Here is a 13,611-nt window from a genome sequence, read left to right as displayed (position 1 = left end):
TTTGGGAAAAGCCAGCGTCCCCATCACTAACTCTACAGGAGAAAAAAAAGAAGAAACGATTTTGTGACAAAGTAATTGCTGACAAAAATATTGTAACCCAATATGTCATTTGAAAACAATTGAATTTCTGGTCTTTTCATTGGGGAACTTTAGCTTGGAAACTGATAGTTAGGGTTATAGTGTATAATGCTGACTTTTCCTTAAGATCATAGGTTATTTCACAGCTGTCATCCTCCCTGTCACCAGTTACTGTAGCTCATCCTTACTGGTTGATATCTTTATGCCAAACCCTCATAACATTTAATCACCACAGGCCGAGATCACATGATGGTAAACCTATGATGAAACTTTTACCTCTTAACAACATACAAGTGAAAATTTTATGCACTGAGGCAAAAGCAGGAAAATAATGAATATCTATAGTTTAATTTCCATGCATCACTGCTTGTGGCAGTGAAATAAATACCAGGGTGAAGTAATAGAGTAGTTAGAGGAATGGGCTAGAGGTTTAAAGAAGAGAATTAATATCCATGATTAAAATTGCATGTATCATTGCCAACGGCTGTGAAAATATGTCAATTGCATGACTATGTCTGTTTCAGTTCCGGAGAAGGAATGTTTAAAATGTAATAATAATTGCTCTGTTTCCTTGCATAAAACAAAGGAAAGTCTTTACTCCAAAGTCTTACTGATACTAAATGAATTTCATGGATATCTGTTTTTGAAAATGATCAACTTTAATAGTACATATATTTTTATGTACTGGTAAGTAGTTTGGTTTTTCAATCTCTTTTTTATTTTAAAAAACAACCTAATGTTGCATATCTACAGGTTCATCTTTTTTTTTTCTTACTAATACTGTAAATTCTAGATAGCAATTCTATAATTATAATTTAATTAGTCCTTGAATTAATATTTGTAGTTCAAGTTTATACTCCTTGACAATGATGATGACTTTATAATATCACATTGCTACAAAAAATGGCACAGTATATTTTCAATATTTTTTATTATGGGTTAGGTTTTTGTAAGTAATAACTGTATATATCCTTAAATTGTAACATGTAAAATGTTCACATGACAGACAACTTATTGGGGTAAATTAAGAATGTGTGATTCGTTTCTCTGAGAATTCATCTGATTTTTAGAACTACTACAGATGACACTTTGAAAAAGTATTGCTACTTTTCATATTCCCTACATTTCAGATGTCCTGACCTTCACAGTTGAAGTGAAAAATCAGGCTTCCCAACAAAGACTAGTTTGCAATCCTGGAAGAACATTGTTTTAAAAACCACTTAATGTAGTTACTTTTCCGAGAATTCTTAATTTGTTGTCGTTGTTGTTCTAAGTCTGTGAAGTCATCACGGAGCAGAACTCTCAAATGCAAAGCTTTTTAAACATAATGCTTTATTGGCTACAGAAGACCTAAGATACACTAATTTTCTAGCTATTAGGAAAACAAATCTCAATCTCTCTTTCTCCATCCCCCTTCTCTCTCATACACAGCCTTCCTACAGATTCTTCTTCAGTGCTATGCTTCTGTATTTTGTCCCTTGAATGAGATGAGTACCGTACCCTTTGTTTTGCTCAGAAAGGAGGAACCATGTATTTGGTCAGCACTCAACAAATAATAAGTCATGATGACAAGTACTGAATCCAATTTGAAACTGTAGGGGGATATTTAAGTGGCCCCAAATGTCTGCGTTCTAGGAGTTAATTCCATTTGTGGGAGAGCTGCAATTCCAGATTTTTATGTTCACAAAATAATTCAAATTATTGTCTTCTATTTTTAACTTCTGGATGGGCCGAAGAGATTTTCACACGGAAGATTACAGCCATGGCTTTCACCAAGCTGAAAAACAAGCTTTAATGTGATGATCCACACAAGACCAAACCTGATGAGAAAATGTAGGGTGTTGCTATGGCAATTCCATTCGTTGGAACTTTTCTCTGTTGGCTTCACTCTGTCATTACATTCTAAAAAGAATCGTATGAAAAGGTGTGGTGGCTGTGAAGACAAACGTGAGGCCGAGAAGATGGAGCTTTCTCATCTGTCCTTCCCCAAAAGAGAGAATATCGTCACATTGTAATGCCACCCTAATGTAGTCAGAGGGCTGGCTTAGGAGGTGTCATTCTGAGATTTCACTGAAACCCTGGGGTGTATTTCTTTTTCGCTTAGGTGTCACATTGGCAAGGCTAAGGTTATGAGCAAAATTACAAGGTGAAGGATGCTCAGATTAAACTGAAAGAGGAAACAGAAGCCTTGGCTTCTGAAAGAATGAAGATCTGTTTTGTTGTTAGGTCGTGGTGGTTGTATTGTTTCTTTATTATTATTATTTTTAGTTTTTAGCAGAGGTTTGATATGTTAAAATGTCATTTAAATCCAAGCATCGACAGTGAATGAATCCGTGCGATATCTCTGATGGAGAGGGAGATTTATTAATTCACCTGATGTCATTTCTTTCCAGATAGACCTTCTTTTCAGGGGTTATAATCAATCCAACTGTTTACAACAACAACCTCAGAATCTCATTACGGGCATTGTCTCCAGCACGTTTTTTCTGATTAATTATCACTTAAACTCTTCACAAACAACCCTCTGAGGTAGATTTATTATCAACTCCATTTTGCACATGAAGAAAAGGAGATTTAGAGCGAAAATGTAATGGCTTAGGTCAACCATCTAGAAAAAAGGACATCAAGAATTTGAATGCAGAACCAAGATCCTATGTGGTATTAAACTGAACGAACTGTGCCACAATCTGATGGGGGAGGGGATTCCTAGGCAACTTACTAATGAGCAGGAAAAACTGAATTTTTACATTACTGTGAAAACATCCTTTTCCAAGGTAGAAAATACAACCAATCAAGTAAGGCTAAGGAGGTGATGTGTCATGTGATGTATCTTGTGCCTTAAAAATTCACTTTGCAGTTTTAATTCAACAGTAATAATTTATGGAGATTTTACCATATGCCGTTAGCACCAAAAGACTTCTAAGACACCAGTTCCTGCCTCTGAAGAATTTATCAGTTACTGGGAGAACACAGTCAACAAATAAAGTAGGGGTTTAGAAGTGAACCAATTAGAAGTGAACGTAGTGTATTTACCTGTAAGACAGAGGATATGAATTAGTGGCACGATGGCTGGTAAGACCCTCAGACATGTTTAATTTGACCCACCCAATGTGGTTTTGAACATTTTATTCAATGACCACATTTAAAAATTGAGAGATTTCGCACAAAATTTGAATTTTCTCTTTAAAAAATCCAAATATCTGTGAACACAGAATTCATATTCCTAGTTGGCAATAATTGGCTGGAGCTCATAGAAAGTGTCTGCTTTAAGAGTGGTCTGCAGTCTCTAGTTTTTAATATTCCCCACCCCTACTCTCTCCCTGACACTGAAGTTCAGTGACAACTGTCATTCATCATAAAGCTTGTACCTTGTCTTTCTTATGTCTGTTTATATATGCTGCTTACCTGGCCTGTATAAACTTTTGAGGTGGTGACTTTTGCTGTAAGGACACCAAAAGGTATTTGAAATACATATGAGTAATAGTTAATAACAAAAAGAACACCATTCAGGTGGTCTTTTTTATGTGCTTTTGTGATATTCTATGGATGTACTTGAATAGCTAGAGATGAGAACTGGGATATGAATTGAAGTTGCCACTACTACTGAGTTTTTTCAGAGGTATGATTTATTGCAAAACTATTTTCATGTATCTAATCTGGAGAGGATGTAGGTCATTAAGGTGCCCAGGTATGGGGGTGCCTGGGTGGCTGAGTTGGTTGAGCATCCAACTGTTGATTTGGGCTCAGGTCACTGTCATGCGGTTTGGGGGTTCGAGCCCTGTGAGCTCTGTGCTCACAGTTCGGAGCCTGTTTGAGATTCTCTCTCTCCCTCTCTCTCTCTGCCCCTCCCTTGCTCATTCTCTCTCTCTCTCTCTCTCTCTCTCTCTCTTTCTCTCTCTCTCAAAATAAAATAAATAAAACTTAAAAAAAAAAGATGCCCAGGTGTGGGTGTGATGTATAAACATTTCAGATAAGCAGGCACAATTTATGTGCAAAGAAGATTCCAGTTGGAGAGTCAGATTAAGTAGATGAAAGATGGAATAGAGAGCTAGAATGAGTAAATGAGAGAGAGAGAGAGAGAGAGAGAGAGAGAGAGAGGGAGGTATGGATGGGGGGAGAGATTTTAAAAGTTGTGAGATTATAGCTCCTCAAGTCCTTAAGCATTGCCTAAAGCCTTGGCCCTTTCCACCATTCATCCAGTAGCTTCTGATAAAATGGACTATGAGGGTTTTTTTTTCTCTTGCTTTTATCTCTGCTTGGAATGACTTCTTTCTCTGCAAATCTTTATTCCATCTGATATTCTCTTACTCTTACATTTTAACACCTGGTTCAAGAGGCTCATATTCTACTAAGCATTTTTGTTGCCCTTTAGAGAAAAATAATGTATTCCTTTACACTACAAATACCTTGTATATGCTTCATTTATTAGACTTAACTACATCCCATTGAAATTATGTATTTATATGCCTGTCTTCCCTAGCAGACTTTGAATTTTTGGGAAGGTGCCATGTTTTACTTATCTTTGTATCTCTATCTCCCAGCATGGTATAATAAATATTTGTTGAATAAGTAAATAAATACATTCTCAAAAGGGAGCCAGATTAAAGTATTTCACTACAATTTTCTTGACCTACTGACTAATCACATAATCTTAAGAAGCCAACATTTCACTCAAAATGACTACTTTACATATGTAATTATTAATCCAATTGATAAAAATTGTGATAACATTCTGAAGTCATGTGTATGTGGTTTGTGTATACACCCATATCTATATATATGTATCTATAATTAGTTGAATGTGTTCTTCATCAGGGGTACTAAAGTAGACACTCTGGAGAGCATCTGAGTGAAATTTATTTACATAGCTAAATAAGCATTTAATTTCATTATAAAATTTACCAAATACACCTCCTCTATCCAGTCACCCACCAAAGTTACCATGTTCTTTTGAAAGATATCATCATTAAAATATTAACTAAAAAAAGGAAAAACAATTGTTAAGTCCTATCTATAGCACTTGGCATATATATTTTTTGACTTTATTGAAATACAATAAAAAAAATGCACATAAGTTTACAGCTCAACTGAACACACTAGTTGTATAAGTAGCTCCCCGGTCAAAAATACATTACCACCAGCTCTCCAAAGCCCCTTATTTCTTCTTTTGTCCATAGATCGCTTGTGAAATTAACCACATTCCAGACTTCTCAAAGCATAGATAAGCTTTTGCCTGTATTTTTAAAGTTTTTTTTTTTAATGTTTATTTTATTTTTGAGAGAGAGAGACAGAGCACAAGTGGGGGAGTGGCAGAGAGGGAAGTAGACACAGAATCTAAAGCAGGCTCTAGGCTCTGAGCTGTCAGCACAGAACTCAGTGCGGGGCTGAACCCACAAGCCATGAGATCACGACCTGAGCTGAAGTCGGACGCTTAACTGATTAAGCCACCCAGGTGCCCCAGCTTTTGTCTGTTTTTAATAATTGGAATGTTTGCTACATTTAAAACTTACTGCTTACACAATGCATGCATTATGACTACATAAAAAAAAGCATCTATTCTTAATTCTGCAGAGTTACAAAGGTGGAGAAGACATAATCTTGAGATTCCAGAAGCTTATCTCGTGGAGGAGGTAACACATAACCAAATACCTATGGACACAGTAGATGGTAAATGAGCTCTGAGTGACAGCAGAGTCTTAAAAAAGGAATCTCTCATCTGGCTTCATACAAAGTGTGGAATCACTACTGAGGTTCTGAAAAACGCATGATTTTAACAATACATTTCTTTCAGGTTGGTGGAAAGAAAGCTATTTACATCTCCATTATTGTGATAAGTTTATCTCATGGATAGATGTAGATCTCTGTAATCTTCTCTCTGATAGAAGCCTCTTAGATCATATTAAAGACGGGTTCAAGGAGAAAAGCTGGCAATGGGCAGGATGGCAAAACACCCTCGGGTTCTTCTTTGGAGGAACTACCATGGTAATTGGTGACCAGAAAAATGCATCATGGCTGAGTTTTAAAACTACCCTTTCATATGGATGAGAAGTTATACAATGCTAGAAGAATGCTGCTAGGGAGTAATTTTCTGTGGGATTGCCTGGTGTTGAGCTTGCACGTAAAAAGTCTTCTAGGTTACAGAGATAATAAGCAAGGTGGGTCGATAGTCTCTGAGAGGCAGAATAGCCATTGGGGACTAGGAGTGTAAACTCATGAATATGATACACTATTTTTCAGAAATGCCTTCTTTATGCTTTGATGAAAAAGTAATGCCTTTTGTCAAATCCTCTTTCTTGGAAACAGAGGGGTCCCCACTCTATTAAACAGTTGTCTGCCTTAGAATCAGTTTAATCTCCTAAATTAAAGGATCTCATCACCCAGAGCCTTATACAGTACTTTGGGCTGGGTCTCATTAGGCAATGCTTTCCTTTACGGGTTACTTGCTTCAATAGTTTGCCATTCCTGTCTTTACTCTGGTATCAGCTCAGGAAGCCATTTGTTTATCTTTCCTCTCACTGTAACCAAAACAATTCCCTTAACAAAAATTCTCTTCTCAAGAAACTCTAACTAGTATTGGAGAAAAACTGCTCTCTCACATAAAGTAGAATGTTCAGAGGCCATACTATTATTGCATAATGTTCCAAGAACAGTAGAATTTGGCCATAACTGTGCATTTATTTTGGTTTCAAAAAATCAACAGGCTGAATCCCGTCAAAACTCCAAAGGACTCAGGTTCCCAGAGTCATGGTAGAGAAGAAGTCTGGTCAGGATGGGAACAGGGCCTTAGGATGAGCGTCCCCAGGGCATAATAAGAAAAGAACCATATGCAGTTGAGCTCAAGCACTCAAGTAACATAATATGACGACATTAACTTAATGGCACAAAGTGAACAAACCTCTTCTCCCTTGAGTCTTGGAAATGGATGTTCCCTCAGCATATAAGAGAAAGTGCTTCCTCTGTGCCTTTTTGGATAGTCTGTCCCAGGACTGCCTTAGGGAGGATTGCTTTCTCTAAGCCCCAAATCATATAAACACTAGTTCTTAGGTTCATTTGAAGGATGTGTTAAAAATAAAGTTACTTTGCGGTATAGTCTCAATTATGGAAAAACAAAAACTATATATTTATATAGTTTTAGAGAAAGGAACACACACACACACACACACACACACACACACACACTAAAGAAAGAAAGAAAATACACCCAGGGATTCTTCTTTCTTGTTTGAGTGTATCAACATGAATTTTATTCTTTTTTTTAAATGTTTATTTATTTTTGAGAGAGATGAGTGCAAGGCCAAGGGCAGGTGCAGAGAGAGAGGGGGACAGAGGATCCGAAGTGGGCTCTGCACTGACAGCAGAGAGCCTGATGCAGGGACTGCACTCATGAACCACGAGATCATGACCTGAGACAAAGTTGGAAGCTTAACAATTGAGCACCCAGGTGTCCCAACATGAAGTTTTTTCTTAAATCCATCTATAATTTTCTAATTTTATACATCAATATTACTTCTACAAACTGAAGTGAAACCAAAACTGTTATTAAAAAAATATGAACCAATGAGTTATTAGAGATTTTAATTTGAACTCTGGGGAATGATCAGTAGTTGTGGACCTGTCTAGGCTCACAGCAACATTATTAAAATAGGTCAAGATTGGGGTGTTCCAGAAAGGCAGGGAGAGGTGAGAGAATCCTTGCTCTGTACACTTCCTCTGCTGTACAAAATGTAGCAACTGAGTTAACTTAAATCTAGATATTGACTCATGTGTTTCTTATTTGTCTTTCATCTCCTTGAGATAAACTTGTAGCCCTAGTAAAGATCTAGTACTAATCAATGCATATTCATTAATAAACGATTGAAGGAATGGATGAATTGAAAGCATAAATGAATGGCTGAATTTCCCAACAACCCCTGGTGAGGTTTTCTAAATGTTCTACACTCTGTCCTCCAACAACTGCAGATTCTAAATTCACAATTTGATTTAGAAAAATGCAGAGATGGTGTTTCTTGTTATCTTTGATTTCTTTAATTCCTTCTCAGAAGTACATATTATCTGTTCTTAGTTTCTATTACATCTACCTAAAACAGAAGTTTCTGGTAAAGTATACAGTAACTTTCACTGTAGGAAAATGTGCACTATTTGAGAGTATAGATTAGATGACAGCAATTACACTTGGGAAAATTTATTTATAAAATCAAATCAGTCTGTCTTATGAATCAAAATAGTCATGGTCAGTGCAGATGGAAAAAGAAATTGTATCATATATCTTGGACCAAGAGCCAATGATGTAATGATATAAAAATTAGTCAGTTTTTTAATAAGATACTGTATTAGTGTTTTACATATACAATTAAATTATGAGATCTTCAAGGAGTAGGTGAATTACTAAAAATAATATAAAAATCTACATAATATTAGGTAATTGAGATAGAATAATACAGAGTCATTCACTTTCTTTTTCAGAGTTGTTCACTTTTCAAAATTTATTTATCCATTATCCAATTGTAGTAGAAGAAAGCATCATCAGGTATGTATTAGTATTTCAGGAATAAAACAACACCAGGAAGAAGTAATTTGAGCAGCAGAACAATATTTTATGAGGATGTCTCCTTGTCTCCTTTTTTTCAGAAAGTGTTCCTGGTACTGATCTGATTTTCCAAGGAATCTATGACTCAAAACTAGATCAGGATGCCTGCTTTCAAGTTCATCAGATTTCTGGTTGCTCAGTCATCAAGGTCCTGTTAAGGTGTCAGGGACGTCACTTACCACTTATGAATGCAAACCAACCGATTGTGTTCCTTATCTGCTGAGTAGTACTTACAAGAGGGGTAGATTTTGAGACTGATTTTCCTGAGAAAGTTGATATTTTCAAAGAAATTGAATAAATTCCATTCATCTACAGTGAAAAGTTGGTTTCTACTCATTACTAAAATTCCCGTGGAAAACAAAAGGAGGAATGGATGGTGAAGTCACAGGTACCTTTTACTTTCTCTTAATTGTACATTTGCCCTACAAAGACCTTTATTAGTAATCTGTTCTTCAGGATTTATCACAAAATCTCCTGCTTCTGTAGGTAGGGGATTTTCTCAATTCCTGGACTATTTATGTGATAAATGAGCATGAACCTCTCCGTGACATGTCTATTATCGAATTGAACTGTTATTTAAATCTTGCATTGCCATTTAATTTCTCATTTATGTATGTTTTATCTCTGCAACTGAATTGTAAGGTTTGGGAAGGTCATAGAACATATATCCTATTTTCTATTCTGCCCACGTGTCTTTCATAGTCTTTGGTAGGTACTCAATAAATATTGATGGCTAGGATAAGATTCAGCTGAAAATACCAAACCTGGGCCTTGCCTGTCAGCTCTCGGTTCAGTTCTATGACTTGCAAATTTAATTTTGAGTGAGTACAAAGTACTCACTTACTCTGCAAAATAAAAAACTGTGCATATTTGAAAAGAATCTATCTTCTGCTGGTGACATCAAAATTCTAGATTTTCTTTCTCTCTGAAAGGCCCAAATAATTTGCACATTTCTACTACATTAATTTAAAAGAACTGTAATTTTGAAGCAACATTTCAAATACACATACCCTGCAAATATGTTTTATAATAGGACATCTCTGCTTAGTTAGGATGGGTTTTACACTACAGGGAATTAGTGAATTTTACATGAGAATTATGAACCCATCAGTGTTAAGTACCAACAGCCTCCTAATTTGAATTAATATTCAATAAAAATTACATCCAGAAGACAGATGAAATTTTTTAATTAGTTTGTTTGCATTATATGGGTAAAAGCTAAAGGTAAAACCAAATAGTATTAGGGCAGGGCTGAGTCTTTTCCGTTTACCGAAGAAAAAATAGTCTGTTTCAAATAAATAGTCAGTTTGCTAAATGCTTACTTTATGTCCAACTGGCAAATTACCTTAACAATTAGGTATTTTCTTACTAATGTAGAGGAGCATTCAGGCAAGAAGTTTCAAGTACAACATACCAATATAGCATTGTGCCATAGTTCTGTAAGGCAGCTGCCATACTGTATCAGGTGAGGCATTTAATCCCAGCAGACAGGAAAAAAATATACTGTGTCCAATCAAAGAGTGATAAATTTGTTCTTACAGTATCACTTTAACATTTTCAAGCCAAATAATATTATGCAATCAAAGATACCAAATTGGCGTAAACCATTCATTTACAGGAACTGAAATAGGAAACTAGAATTAGAGACTTGAAAAACAGAAACTTTATACTTAACAGCTTTAAATATGCCTTTTCCTTCTCTTTCTCTGCAACAAAAAAGCTTTACAACAGCATCCTACCTTAGTGGTATCAAAACAGAGGGCGAGGGGATGGGCAAGGGGGTGCTAATAGTTGCTTAAGCAATAAAAAAATTCACGATACTGTATTGTGGTTTAAAAAAATGACTGTCCATATTTATGCTGATGAAATGCTGAAAGGCCTAACTTTTGGATGTTTTTTAGACTATGCAGTTTTTCCATATTTTTAAATAAAAAATACGGGGAATCAGCAAAATTATGGAGTGTATTACAGTGCCCATTACGTACTTCCAGGATTTGATTTAGAGAAAAATTAAAGCCAAGTGGCTTTGATAAAACAGAAATTTAACTCAGAATGAATGGCCATTTTATGCTTTTTTTTTTAATGATGAGCTTTTGAAAAGCTCTGTTTTAAAAGAGATATATTTTCTATTTAAATGTGCAAAAAAGATACTAGGAAAATGGCAAAGCTTTGGAAATAAGACAACAGAATCCCCATATGTTGCCTTTGTTTTGTCATTTTGTTTGTAAGCCACTATTCATTTAGATTTAAAGGCTGAAATACTGTCCAATAATCTTTCAGCTTCAGATTCCTCCTCCTAATTGCTATACATATACTGACATCTACCTTTTACTGTAATTTAGCTATTTTCTTTTGTTCTTTGCTATCTTAAAAAAAGAAAAATTATCTTAAAATTATTTTTCTTTCTGTAGGCATAAAAAGTTTTCAGTTCCTGTACTATTCTGGAAAAAAATGAATCAAAATGATAGCCTAGATTAGAAATAATTATTTAAATTGCCTCAGTTTCAGGAAATTGAAAAAGACAAAGCATATTTTCATTTAATACTATCTCATTTTAAACAAGCTCCTTTAGGAATCTTGGCTACAACCTGCCTGACCAATGTCCACTAGATGACACTGTTGTATAAGCACAATGAGAGGCCATAGCTTCGACAATAACTAATTTATCATATATATATATATATATATATATATACACACATATATATATATATATTTAGATATTGTCAGTGTCTCTTTTTCAAGATGAAGCTGGCTTAGAATTTTTAATTGGATGTGGCTGATAATTACAACTTCATATAATTTAAAGTAAAGCTACCTTCAAAGGTTAAAACGTAGGGAAAAAAGAAACATCTATTTCATAGCATGCATTTTTGCAATAAAATCTTTCAAAACCTGTATATTTCACAGTTAAAATAGACTATATTATGAATTGTAAATTGTGCCATTTTAAATCGAGTGACAATGATTGGACTGACAACGTTGGTTTTCAAGTAGTGTTTTGTCAGTAATCTCTCTTTCTCTCTCTCCCTTCCTTCGTGTCTTTTCAATTCTCTTTTTCTTCCCTTCTTGATTCTGGACTGGGAGCCATTCCAGTGCGGTGCCTAAGTCAGGGGAAGAATCAATAGTCTTAAGCTAACAGCCACTATGCCACATTGTTGCCAAGCCAGGAAACTTCAGCCTCAGGAAAAAAACCAAAAAAAAAAAACCAAAAAAAACCCCACAATCTTGATGCACTTGTGTAGACAGAGCCATTGAAGGAAACTGACTGCCTGGAATTGTACACGTATTTCAGGACATAGAAGTTTTCCTGTAAAAACCACTCTTTGAAGATAAAATGTAGATGATCGAGATTTTCCCTGATATTAGGATTCCTTTGTAATAACTTATTCTTATAGTGATGCTCAAAATCAGTGTGACATTAAGTTTATTTTCTGTGGCTTTAATTTAATAAGAATGTTGAAGTAGAAAGCATCCATGCTCTCTACTCTACATCACATATACTAATCTCATGCTCTTTACCTGAAAATCTCAGAGGAGGGGCCAGGCCTAAAAGGAAATTACCCCAAGTGTGAGTGGTGATAGAAGTGTTTTATGGTATATCTCAGAGGGAAGCAACAGACATGTCACGTTGTTTGTTTGGTTTTTTTTTTTCCCTTGTTTTAAGCCAGGAATGCTGGAGCTAGGAAAGCAGAGTGAGAGCTGCCCTGCCCTTCTGTGAAAAGGCCACAACCCGCTGTAGTACCTGAACTCAGCAAAACAGGCTACATACCTTGAGTTCTGAGTTTTCACTAGACTATGTTTTGCCAACATGATCTGTGAACAAAAATACCAGAGTACGCCATTACATCTCTGACAAGGTATAGAAAAGGGACCTGCACACTAAAATTTGTTTGCAAACACACGGCCATCATGCTTAAACACCTGAACATCCTCTCAATGTGTGGACAGTGGGAATTTCGATCAGGTGAACCTCACACATACTTCATTTCCTTTTCTTCCTCTTTTTTCACTTCTCCGATTCACTTCTCTTCAATGATTTCTTTCTTGCTTTTTTTCTCCTTCTGCTTACTCCAAAAGGAAAACTGTTCCCTCTAACCTTAACTGAAAACTATAATATTACAGATAGAGGGACTTTTATAAAACCAGCTCTTCCACCATAGGCACATTATATAATCACAGCCAGCCTCAGATTTGCCCCCACAAAATTCTGCATAGGTTATTGAGAAGACCAAATGAGATTATAATATTTGCGAACTACATGGCAAATTTTGACAGAGAGGAGGTGTGCTGACCTATAGAAAGCTTCCTTAAAAAACAAAGTGCTTTCAGGGGAAGTGGATGTTAAGGAAAGAATCCAATTCAGTGGTAGACTATAAAGTCATGTTGCTTCAAGTCTAGATAGAAAGCAAGGATGTAGAGACAGGTGTGGAAGAAACTAGAAAGTATCATCAAGCTGGGGAGAAGAGGATCTGGAAATGGTGTTACAGGAAAACAGAACAAAGAAGGGGTAATACTATGACAAAAGGCATTACCATTTTTTGAGTACATGTTGGATACTAAGGCACATTTCTCATTTAATTCTCACAAAACTCTTATCAAGAGTTTTTATTAGCACCTAGTTTTTTCTAGTGGTGGCAACAGAGGCTCATAGACTTCAAGTGTCAGGTCTAAGGTACTCTTGGCTCCTAAATGGTAAAGCCTGTGAAATTTCCAAAGTACCTTACACTGCCATCAGACCACCCCACTCTACCAACACTTTACAGAGAGAGCAGACGGGACTCCAATTTCCACCTTCCTGCAATCCCATACTGATAAATGTGGCATTCGGAAATTTTATATGAACATTCATAATGCATTTTCCTCCAGGAATAAGGCTTGTGATGCTGGGTAGTTATTCAACCTTTTAAATCAAAAGCTTATTTATTTTCAAATGTAGCTGATCT

The 13,611-nt window shown here is 35.8% G+C and overlaps 1 long non-coding RNA gene across 1 annotated transcript; it reads left to right on the top strand.

The window, feature by feature from the left end:
- Positions 1–1,818: 1,818 nt before the first annotated feature.
- On the top strand, positions 1,819–8,986 carry LOC122241177. The gene is made up of 4 exons (XR_006221175.1): positions 1,819–2,089; positions 5,650–5,869; positions 8,542–8,605; positions 8,707–8,986. It is a non-coding gene; the product is annotated as an uncharacterized LOC122241177 (long non-coding RNA).
- The last annotated feature ends 4,625 nt before the right edge of the window (positions 8,987–13,611 follow it).

Source organism: Panthera tigris, chromosome C1 (genome assembly GCF_018350195.1).
Source record: "Panthera tigris isolate Pti1 chromosome C1, P.tigris_Pti1_mat1.1, whole genome shotgun sequence".
Lineage (NCBI taxonomy): Eukaryota > Metazoa > Chordata > Mammalia > Carnivora > Felidae > Panthera > Panthera tigris.
Note: the sequence above shows the minus strand (reverse complement) of the source record. Positions and strands in the feature narration are given on the sequence as shown.